This window comes from Lactuca sativa, chromosome 9 (assembly GCF_002870075.4).
Source record: "Lactuca sativa cultivar Salinas chromosome 9, Lsat_Salinas_v11, whole genome shotgun sequence".
Lineage (NCBI taxonomy): Eukaryota > Viridiplantae > Streptophyta > Magnoliopsida > Asterales > Asteraceae > Lactuca > Lactuca sativa.
Genome location: NC_056631.2, coordinates 212314357 through 212326772, shown reverse-complemented (window position 1 = coordinate 212326772; position 12416 = coordinate 212314357).

Here is a 12416-nt window from a genome sequence, read left to right as displayed (position 1 = left end):
CCAATGTAACCCACGTACGCCCAACATACGTGGTCAATGCCCGCAATCAATCTTCAACTAGTACGCCAAGCGTACTCTACGGTACACCCCATGTATTAACCAAAAGGACCAAAATTTGCAATGCTTTTTAAATAAGAAGGGTTAAATATGACATACGAAATTTAAGTGTTACAATTCTCCCCCTACTTAAATCAGATTTTGTCCTCGAAGTCCACTGCTCCAATCAACTTTCGATAGTGCTCCCTCATCTCATCTTCCGGCTCCCAAGTCCACTCCGAACCCTTGAGATGTTGCCATTGCACTTTCGCCAAGCGTACTCTATGGTACACCTCTCTTACTAGCCAAAAGGACCAAAATTTGAAATGATTTTTAAACAAGAAGAGTTAAATATGACATACCGAATTCAAGTGTTATAGATTCGAATGAAAACATGGACCTAAACACACTAAACGATACCTACATGCACCTCATACATGTACAACAAAAAAAATACAAATATAGGATATTCCAGACTCGTTCTTCGTATTCCGGATTGCTCATCACATTCTGGAATACATCCATTTGTTTGAAAACTCAAATGCAAGTAATTTAAAGAGTAGAAATTACTTGGATTGAAGAATCCATGCTGAAAATAGGTCCGAAATGAAGGTAAAACGAACTTCGGAATTGCAAAATCCGAACGCGTATTCTGGATTTTTATGTGTGGGACCCATATATATATATATATATATATATATATATATATATATATATATATATATATATATATATATATATATATATATATAACATTGGGCTACCATATTGGGTTTGAGCCGTGTATTGTGGTATGCGATGGTAAATTCTGGACAGAGTGGTTATTTTGCAAAAAAAAAAAGTTATTAAAAGAACATTAGAATGTGCTTAGTTTACTTAATTTCCAAATAATTAACTACATTTTTTTAAAAACAAATTGTTCTTGAATTTTTTTTTTTGATAACTAAAATGATTGGTCTAGAATCAATCATAAATGCACATAATAGATAGTGAAAACTTTTGAATATAACTCTCTCTCTCTCTCTCTCTCTCTCTATATATATATATATATATATATATATATATATATATATATATATATATATATATATATATATAGAGAGAGAGAGAGAGAGAGAGAGAGAGAGAGATAAGTTCAATTGAAAAAATTAAAAAAAAAATTGAGAATGGAAGAATTATTTTCATCCAATCATTTATTTTTGTCGTTAAACCATCCATCGTACGACGGAAAGGAAAATGAATACACATTTGTTCAACCAAACATGTTTCCTTAAATTATATTAATCTTTACGTTAATATATACAAAAACATTGTTTTTTTTTTTTTTTTAATTATTAAGGAGCTATTTTTATCATAAAACTATTTTAAATATATCAAAATTCATAATTTTTTATTCTATACAAATAGACATCCATATTGATATAGTTTTAAGATAAAATAATTCTTTTTTATTTATTTTTATATTATCAACTTTCTTTATTCATAAATGAAAAAAAAATTAATCAAATGTAATTTTTCGTATTGCCATTTTCAAAACGAGTGGTCATTAATAGGAATCATGTAATTTTTGTAAAAACTTAAAAAATTGACTATTTTTGTTATGTGTCTCTTTATCTTTCAACCGTGTTTAATATTTTCATTTATAATTACAATATATTGTTCTATTCTTTAAATAAAAAAACGTTTCCAAGAAAAAATTCAATCATGTAAAATGTTTCACTTCATTCATGTATGGTAAAACTAACAAGATCTTTTCATTGGTCATAATTTTGAAGGGCTGATTCGTTACTTTTGAATGCCGTATGCAAAAAAATAAAGACGAGCTCCTATATAGTTTTTTTTTTTTTTTTTTTTAAATATAAGAATGAATTTATAGGTAAGTCGATAATTGTTATAAAATTAATCATAACAAAAATTGCCACTAATCCGTTACTAGTCTGTAAGACGTCACTAATCATTCCCTAATACTAATGCATGTAAAAGAAATTTCGAGCCCCCTAACGGGGGCTTGTGTGGTCGCACACCCCGCATATGTCAAGGATTGATCTTGATTTAGATGTAATGATATGCTCCATTTCTTGTATATGCATATCAACTTATATATCTTTTAAAAATGGGTGTTCAAAAGTATATAGTTCCGAAAAAACCAATCCCAAATAATATGAAATTTTGGATTTCCAAACTTAAGAGTTGAATTCAGATAGTAACTAGGGTTTGAACCGTCCGCACGATCCCGCGGAAGCCCAATATATTGAAAAATGCAGCTTGACATGGATAATGTTTGTGAGAAAAAAAATTTTAAACAACTTTCAACATAGTTACTATGCGTAATATGCACATTAAAGTATGCGTAATATGTATAGACAAAAAAAGTTTTCTGCGTTTCATTAAACAAATCATGTAGACAATTTATATAGATTGTTTGTTGTGGTTTTTTGAAAAAACCATAAAAAAGTTATTTTATTTTAAAAAGAACCCATGTATTAGATAAGAACTTTTTACCCTCTAAATTCCTAAATATGTAAAGATTCCATAGGTTTTTGTAATTTTCTGTTAAAATAAATAATCATAGTTTTTTCGTAAATAAAACTAAAGTTTAAAGATTTTTTCTAAAGATTTTCTTATTTGTTAAATATGATTTATAAAAGCGAAAACCATAGAAGAAAGTTATGCAAAGGATCAAAAACATAACTTTAATGAGCATGGTAACTATTTTATAATTTGTATATAGAATGTGATTTATAGATGTCAATAGTCTATATATAATACGGTGATGATTATACCATATCAACTAAATCACAAAAATATCAAAATAAAGTTTCGATCCAAACAACATAATCGTATAACGTGTTTAAATAAAAAGTAACATTAATAAAAATGAATAGTATATAAAGTTACATAAGGAACAAAAAAACTTAATGTTAAAATATAATAAGGGACTAAAATCGTAACATATAAAATACCAAAAACTTAATTTTAAATTATGAAAGGTGAAAACTATTAGATCAAAATTTCTTAGAAGAAAAAATATAAATTTGAGTATTTACTATGACTAAAGACTGAATTTCTATTTTCAAAAAAACTCTTCTCTACCGTGTATTATATGGTTAAAGATATATAAGTTGATTTGTGTTTTGACTTTAGAAATAACAACTGAAAATGAATAGTGGAAAGCTATCAAATACTTCTTTTGGTAATATATATATATATATATATATATATATATATATATATATATATATATATATATATATATATATATATATATAAAATTTTGTGAAGTTTTGGGTATTTCGAATATTCGAAATTCAAAAAATATGATTTCGTTTTAAAATTTATTTATTATTTCAAAGACATATATCTTATAATATCTTATATTAATAACTAAAAGTATTCAAAGTGCATTGGTTAAACCCTTTAGTACAATAATATATGCATTTGAGTTCACGCATGCTAGTCACGGGAATAAAGAATGGAAGCATTCACACTTATTTCTGCCTTTAATTTGGAGTAAAATTAACATTTTAATCAAATTATATTATCTATATGAAATGACTATAATTTGATGCTAATATGAAGAAGACATGAAGCACCATCTTTTTTTCACATACAAAAAATAGAAATTAATCTATAGTCAGAACTCATATCTTATGTCATACGAAGGGATTGAAAAGCTTGTTTAGTTAACCACACACACACACACACACACACATATATATATATATATATATATATATATATATATATATATATATATATATATATATATATATATATATATATATATATATATATATATATATATATATATATATATATATATATATATATAATTTGATGGTAATATGAAGAAGGCACGAAGCATCAATTTTTTCACATGCAAAAAATAGAAACTAATCTATAGTCAGAACTCATATCTTATGTCATAATGAAGGGATTGAAAAACTGGTCTAGTTAACCAAAAATATATTGGTTAGAAATTTAGATGTGTTTTTTTTAATACAACAAATTAACATATAGTGCTTAACATTGGCTTATTTAATCCAATTGATATTTAATAGTGAGAGAATTTCAGATATCATCCGAATCTAAATTTTGAATATTTTGGATATCCGAAGTTTGGAATACATATTCATATTTTCGAATACATATTTGGATACCAAAATCCACTATGTGAAATTCCAAATATTTAAAAGAAAAATTAAATATTTTTATATTTTTTGTTCCTATAAATCTTACTATCCAATTAAATGATGACATGTTTCAAATTTAATGCTCATTTAATGATAATTAAGTATACTAAAATGACATATGTCATCATTTAATTGGGTAGAAAGAGTTTTAGAAACAAAATTAGAAAGATATTTAATTTCTCTATTTTAAAATCATATATCTAATTTTGAACCTCTCTATTTTAACAATTTGCAATAAAAGAATATAGTTTTATTATTATTTTTAATTATTTTCTTTTAACTTTTATAACAATTGTGTGACATCTCTCTATTCTAATAAAAAAATATGTTTATTCTTCTTTTGTCATATATCACCTTATTATGTCTCTTAATTAATATAATGTCATTTGTCAATATATTGATTCTCCATTTCAAATTTCAAATTTCAAATTTATTACTCTAATTACATTAAATTAATAACATTAAAATTAAAATTAAAATTAAATTAATACAACTTATAAGGTGGTATAATGTCACGTATTTAATTTAAATCAATGATTATAATTTTATATAACTAAAAAATATATTTTAATTAATATTTTTTTTAAATATTTGATTAATAATTTTGAGTTTTTTTACTATAAAAGTTTAATTAATTTTGTAACCGTGATTCCCACGGGTTATCAACTAGTTTTAGAATGTAAAGTAAAACACATTTACCCATGTGGTAGGAGCGTGGGTTTGACATCTATCTCTCTTCCTTTTTTTTGTTACTAAATCTTGGGTTATCCCAACCAATGCTCGTTTTTAATTTTATAATTTTAGTCAAAGTTTTAATTTTTGTAGCAGCAAAATGCCACCGTGCGTCATAGTAAACCGCCAACAAAGAAGTAGAACTGAAAGATGGAATCACGTAGATTTGAAAGACGAAGGACCTGACACAGTGACTCGATAGTCATAATAGAGATGTAACCGTTTGAACATCGAAACCCTAGAATATCTGATACAGTGACTCGATAGTCATAGAGAGTAGAACCCTAATCGGTGACGTCATTTTGTTGCTACATTTTGTCTTCTCCGTTGGTAAAGCCTTCTACAATTGTCAAGAAGCAACGATAACGTTATGTTTCCTGATGCTTGTGGTGGGTTTTCTCCATTGTCATCTTTCTATTAGTAATCGGTGGGTTTTCTCCATTGTCATCTTGCTATATGAGTTAGATTAGATCAATAGTATATTATATGATAATGTTATAAATTAAAATTGATATAAGTTGTTCTTGAAATGAGTTTTTGTAACTTGTCCTTAAGTTATGTGAAGAGTCTCATTTATAAACTTTAAAACTCATAAGTTTTCATAAGTTATGGAAACCAAAAGTTTTGAAAGTTACAAAACTTGCCTTCAAGTTTTGGAATCTATAAAGTCTCACTAATGAAACATTTAATTCCAAACCTTAGAATTTTAAAAGTTTAAAATTCAACCCTTATACTATTATAATATTAAAACTTTAATAATTATAATTGTGTGTGTGTGTGTATATATATATATATATATATATATATATATATATATATATATATATATATATATATATATATATATATATATAAGACAAGTCAGTCTTACCGTTAGTAGGCCTCATTTGCGAAGTCGGTCTATAAGGGGTTATAAGGTTACTGCCTATAAAATGGTGATTTAATGGGTGTCCACTCTTACCCACCGCTTCCTTGACTAGTGGAGGGTCGTTATCCGAACGGGTAGGATAGGACATTAATTTTCGTTATAAGTATAATGATAATTATAAAGTAACTAAACTTTTATTAAATTCCCAATCTTAGTTACTTTAGAAAAATATGAAAATGGTGCTATTACATAAAATTGCACTTTGCATCTTGCTAAGTCGTTAGTAGAGTGTGTGTGGTTAACCGGACCACTAATCTGGGACTGGAAAGAGTGGCAAAGGTTAGCTTGATGTTAATAATAGATCAATGAAGTGTGTGTGGTTAACCGGCACATTGATTAGGTGATTTGTAACATTAAGAGTACCAAGCACATTTGCATGGTTATTCACACCTTGTTTGTGATCCTCGGCATCCCAGTCATGAACTTGAAGGACACAATCGAGATTTAAACATGCCATTGAAAAGTTCAAAGAATCTCAAATGATCAAGGAATTTCAATCCAATTAAAACTTAATATTCAATTTCGTTTTTCATGGTGGAAATTGGTAAATCGTCATTTACCTACCTTCAAATATTTTGCAATTGGATTACGACATCCCTCTTCCGAATTGTAAAATATTGTGTTGGGTCCTAGACTTAATATTTCATTTGGGTGTTATATTAAGGATTCTCATCTAATCTAAACTTTGTTCTTCTTTCTTTTCAGATGTCTATCCCAAACAATGCTTCAGGTTCAAACCCTTCTAGCTCATTCTCCCTCATGAATTGTTAGGAGAACTATCTTTGATTGATCAAACTTTAACGATTGGATAAGAAACATTCATATGACCCTTTGCTATGAGCACAGAGAATATGTACTGGATAAAGAGCTGAAGGAGATCGATGAACAAACTGCTACTACCGAACAAATCGAGGAATACAGGGTTCATGAGAGGGACGCGACAAAGGTGTCATGTATAATGATTGCTACCATGACTGCTGAGCTTCAAAAGTCCTATGAGGACTTCTGGCCCTTCGAAATGCACCAAGATTTGATGGAAAAGTACCATCAAAATGCTCGCCAGGAGAGGTATGAGATCATTGCATCCATGATCACAACCAAGATGAAGGATGGAGAGTCCATCACGACCCACTTGAAAAAGATGTAGAGATATGTGGACCACTTGCTGAAGTTGAATGTGAACTTCGATGAAGAGTTGGCCATTGATATCATCCTACACTCGTTTCCTTCTTGTTATGATCAGTTCAGAATGGCCTATCACATGAACAAGGAGGAGGTCACTCTTAGCAAGCTTCACGGTCTTCTAAGAACTATAGAAAGCAACTTGAAAGGCAAGTCGGTTGTATCTACTCCTACTAATGCTGATGCAGCTGTTCTAGCAATTGGACATGGGAAAGGGAAGAAGAGGAAGGCTCCTTCAAAGAGCCGTAAGAGAAAGTATCTTGATGGATCCTCCTCCAGTGGGACCAATTTTGGTTATGCTAATCCCTCTACCAATCCAAAGGATACAGAGTGCTTCCATTGTCATGAAAAAGGGCTATAGAAATGAAGCTTCCCCAAATACTTACAGGATATTAAGGATGGGAAGATAAAGCCCACATGCGTAGGTATTTACACTATTCTTTCTAATAACTCATCACATGGTAACTCTTGGGTCCTTGATACATGTTGTGGATTTTACATTTGTTTTGATGTGCAAGGACTAAAAGGAAGTAGGGATGTGGAGCACATGAAGATAGACTTAATCATGGGAAATAGGAAAATGTCACCTGTCACCAAAATTGGAGTTTATTCTTTATTGCTTAGTAGTGGGTTAGAATTAGAATTGAATAATTGTTGTTACTCGTCGGAAATGGCGAGAAATATTATTTCCTTTCACAGTTTGTATGAACAAGGTTTTACCTTTTCGTTTAATAATGAAGTTGGTAGTATAAATGCTTACTATAATGGTACATTTTATTTTGAAGCATTACCTTATAATGGTATATATGAAATTTTGATGTTTGTAGATAACCTAGGAAATAATGTGTTGAACATTGATTCGTCTAATGTTTTGGAAAAACCATGCTTGTGGCTTTGTCGTCTTGGACATGTCAACAAGAAGCGCATAAGCTAACTCCAAAAGGCTGGAGCCTTGGAGTCATTAGACTTGAAGTCGGATGACACTTGCGAATCTTGTTTTCTTGGAAAGATGACCAAGTAACCCTTAACTGGTACTTGTGAAAGGGGTGAAGGTTTGTTGGATCTCATACACACTGATGTGTGTGGACCCTTCAGAACCGCCACGAGGGATGCTAACCGATTCTATGTGACTTTTACTGATGATTACAACAAATATGGCTATATCTACTTAATCGAGCATAAGTTAGAAACCTTTGAAAAGTTCAAAGAGTTTAAGCAATAAGTGGAGAATCAATTGGACAGGAAGATAAAGATGCTATGATCCGATCGAGGAGGAGAGTATGTTAGTATCAAGTTCCTAGACTATCTTAAGAAATGTGGAATTGTTTCACAGTTGACACCACCTAGGACACTGCAGTTGAATGGTGTGGCTGAGAGGTGCAATCGAACTTTGTTGGACATGGTACGTTCCATGATGAGTCAAGCTTCGTTACCCATCTCTTTCTGGGGGTATGCCTTAGAAATTGTCGCCCATATCCTTAATCTATACCCTACTAAGAAGGTTGACAAAACACCTCACGAGATGTGGACATGGAAGGTTCCCTCGTTAGATCACATCAAAGTTTGGGGTTGTGAGGCTTTTGTGATAAAAGTAACTCACGAAAAGCTCGAACCTCATAGTGAGCGATGTATTTTCATCGGCTACCCACAGAAATCCTTTGGATATCTCTTCTATAGACCGAGTGACAATGTTGTCTTCGTAGCAAGGAAAGGAGTCTTTCGAGAGAGATAACTCAGATGCCAAGAGGACGGTGGGAGGCAAATTGACCTTGAAGAGCTTCAAGAGTTAAGTGATGATGGAACCTCAAACACTAGCACTCAACCTGAGGAGGAAACTCCTGTTGATCCGATTGACCAGTCCGTACCTCTGAGACGTTCCAGTAGAGTTAGTGTTCCACCTGTGTTATATGGTTTTCATATAACATATGAGGGTGATACATTTATCAGTGATAGCACATTGATAAATCTGGATGAACCTAACAAATAAAAGGAAGCCATGGCGAGCCTTGAGTCTACTAAATGGAAAGAGGCAATGGACAACGAGATTCAGTCCATGTATGACAATCAATTTTGGAACTTGGTTGACAATGTACGGGTCGCAAGACAGTCGGGTGCAAATGGATCTTCAAGAAGAAGACCGACATGGATGAGAAAGTACACACATATAAGGTGCGACTGGCTGCGAAGGGCTTTACTCAAACTCAGTGAGTTGACTATGATGAGTCCTTCTCACCAGTAGCGAAGATTAAATCTATAAGGGTTATGCTTGCCATAGTTGCATTTCATGACTATGAAATATGGAAAATGGATGTCAAAACCGATTTCCTTAATGGAAAGTTGGCTGAAGATGTTTACATAATTCAGCCAGAGGGTTTTGTCAATGAAAAGTACCCTAATAGAGTGTGTAAGCTTGAGAAATCCATTTATGTATTGAAACAAGCATCTCGCAGATGGAATGTTTGTTTCTATGAGAAAGTCAAAGAGTTTGGATTTTCGAGAAGCGAGGATGAGTCCTGCGTATAATTCAAAGCCAGTGGGAGTATAGTTAGCTTTCTGGTGTTGTATGTGGACGACATACTTCTCATAGGAAACGACATTCCAACCTTGCAGGAAATTAAGTCCTGGCTTGGGAAGTGTTTTCGACATGAAGGACCTTGGAGAAGCTGCCTATATTCTAGGGATAAGGATATTGAGAAACAGGAGTAAAAGACTAATAGGACTTAGTCAAAGTACCTACTTAGACAAGGTGTTAAAACATTTCAGCATTGAGAACTCCAAGAAAGGTGAGTTACCTATCCAAAGCAATACCAAACTGATTAAGACTTAAATTCTGAGTACAGAGGCTGAGTTAACGGAGATGAGTCGAGTACCATATGCTTCCGCAGTTGGCTCGACCATGTATGCTATGACTTGTACTCGCCCTGATGTGGCCTTTGCTTTGAGCATGGTCAACATATATCAAGGGAATCCTGGTAGAGATCACTGGACTGCAGTTAAGAACATTCTTAAGTACTTGCGGAGTACTTAGGACTGGGTTCTTACCCTCAGTGAGAGTGATGACTTAAGAGTGACAAGGTATTGTGACGCCTATTTTCAGACCGACATAGATAGTTTGTACTCTCAGTCGGGCTGGGTGTTTACTCTAAATGGAGGACCAGTAACATGGAAAAGTTCCAAGCAAGAGACTATAGCTGATTCAACATGTGAGTCAAAGTACATTGCAGCAAGCGAAGCATCGAAAGAGGCGATATGGTTGAAGAATTTCATCGGAGACCTTGGAATTGTGTCAGCCATAAAGGAGCATGTGGAGATTTTCTGCGATAATGAAGGGGCGGTTGCCTTAACCAAGGAACCGAGAGATCATGGTAGATCCATGCATATCGATAGAAAGTACCACTTCATAAGACATCAAGTAGATGAAGGACACCTCGTTGTGAAGAAAATATCGTCAGAGGACAACTCGACATATCCCCTCACGAAGGGACTGATTAAGGTTAGGTACTTGTAGCATGCAAGGGGCATTGGACTAACGGACGATATTAGTTTTAGTGATTTGATAAATGTTTGAAACTTGTAATAGCTAAACTGTAATTGACATTTGATGATTAAATAAAATGAGTTTTATTTATAAGTAAAGTTACTGTCTTGTGTCAATTATTTATTATTGTTTAACCTTTGCATGTTTTGACTTCTAGAATAATAAGATTATTCAAACTATCCACATTTGATCATACTTTGGTAGTAGGTTATGAGGCTAGACTGTCATGAGTTGGCTTATAGATTGTATAAGGCATTAGATATAGCAAAAGTTTGCTACACCATTCATGAGTGCTCCTGAAATAAGATTTGAGCATTGGGTTAAACCCATGCTCACCTGAATCACTTCATGGAGTTTATCATGAGTGATTACGAGACGATAATATCATATAATATTCTTCAAACCAAGATATATGAGTTGTTGACTACGAGTTGGTTGTGCATTGATGATGCAAAAATGCATCAGTAACTTGGTGTTATAAAACGTATCGTTGTGCATGATTTAATGAGTAGTTAGTACAAGCATATACTGTTGAGGTTTATCTGTTACTTTTATCCTAAGATGATTAAAGCGATATCTTGGGCCCCTCAATGATTTGTTTTGACTTATGTGTCGGGACCGGTCAGAACTAAATTGATGTGTTCAGTTATGTTCTATGCCAGACAAATTGGAAATCGAGAAACAAACTGCAGGATAATAAGTATGACTATGTTCCATGTATTTTTCAGCATGATAACTTGAAGAACAGAGGAATATATGATCCATTATCTAAAGGACAAAGTTGACATCGGCTTTTGAAAGCTACGATTGCTAATCAGATCCCGAAGTTGCATTGGAAGCTATAGTTATTAGACTTATCCAAGTGGGAGACTGTTGGATTTGGTGTCTAAACCCAAAACTATAACTGGGATGTACTTGACCCGATTGTAGCATGGTCCTTTTGGGTTGCCTTCACCAGTGCAATTTGATAGGATAGTGTGACATCCCCAAAATCTCGGCCAGAAAAGACCGATTTTCATTTATGCTTTTAAAATAATTTCAGAGTAAATCCTTCTGATTTGAAAGAGTTGCGGAATTTGTTCCCAAAAACAAAACGTGATAAAACAATGTTTACCAAAGCATTTCCTAAAAGAAATGTATTTTCATTATATAATACAAACTCGGGATGTCATGTTCCGATACAGACCATAAAGCATAAACGATAACATTACAAGTCATTCAACAAATATATACATATACAGACTTGTAAACAAAACAACTTGATGGTTCATCCATCTTATGCCCTTGTGCCACTTCCTGTAATACAAATAAACTGAGTGGATCAGGCTTGGGAGCCTGGTGATCATATAGGGTTTTCAACCCATAATAAATAATTATATTTAATTTCCACCAACCAACAATAAACCAATTACCCATTCCCGTTATTCTCACTTTACGTCCCTAAGACAACTAACATAAGGGACCTAGTCTAAGAATATTTCATCGGGGCATCAACACATGCTTCGGGGGTTCCTCAACAATATAAGTCAAATAAGGCAACCATGAGGGGGATGGAATACAGCGAATGAACACCCAAGTTCATTAACACCTACAGGTTATGAGCCTGCTAGCGTTCTACTGGACTGTCTAGAAAAGTCTGTGGTCGTCATCTAAATTCCGCTAGATGACTGGATCAAAACAACATCGAGGCCTCTCATCTGTTCATTACACACCAACTATCTACCCATGTTCTACCCGACATATTAGTAGATAAAAATACATATTTTTATACATAGTTTAAAACCCGTATAACATTTTCATTCAATAC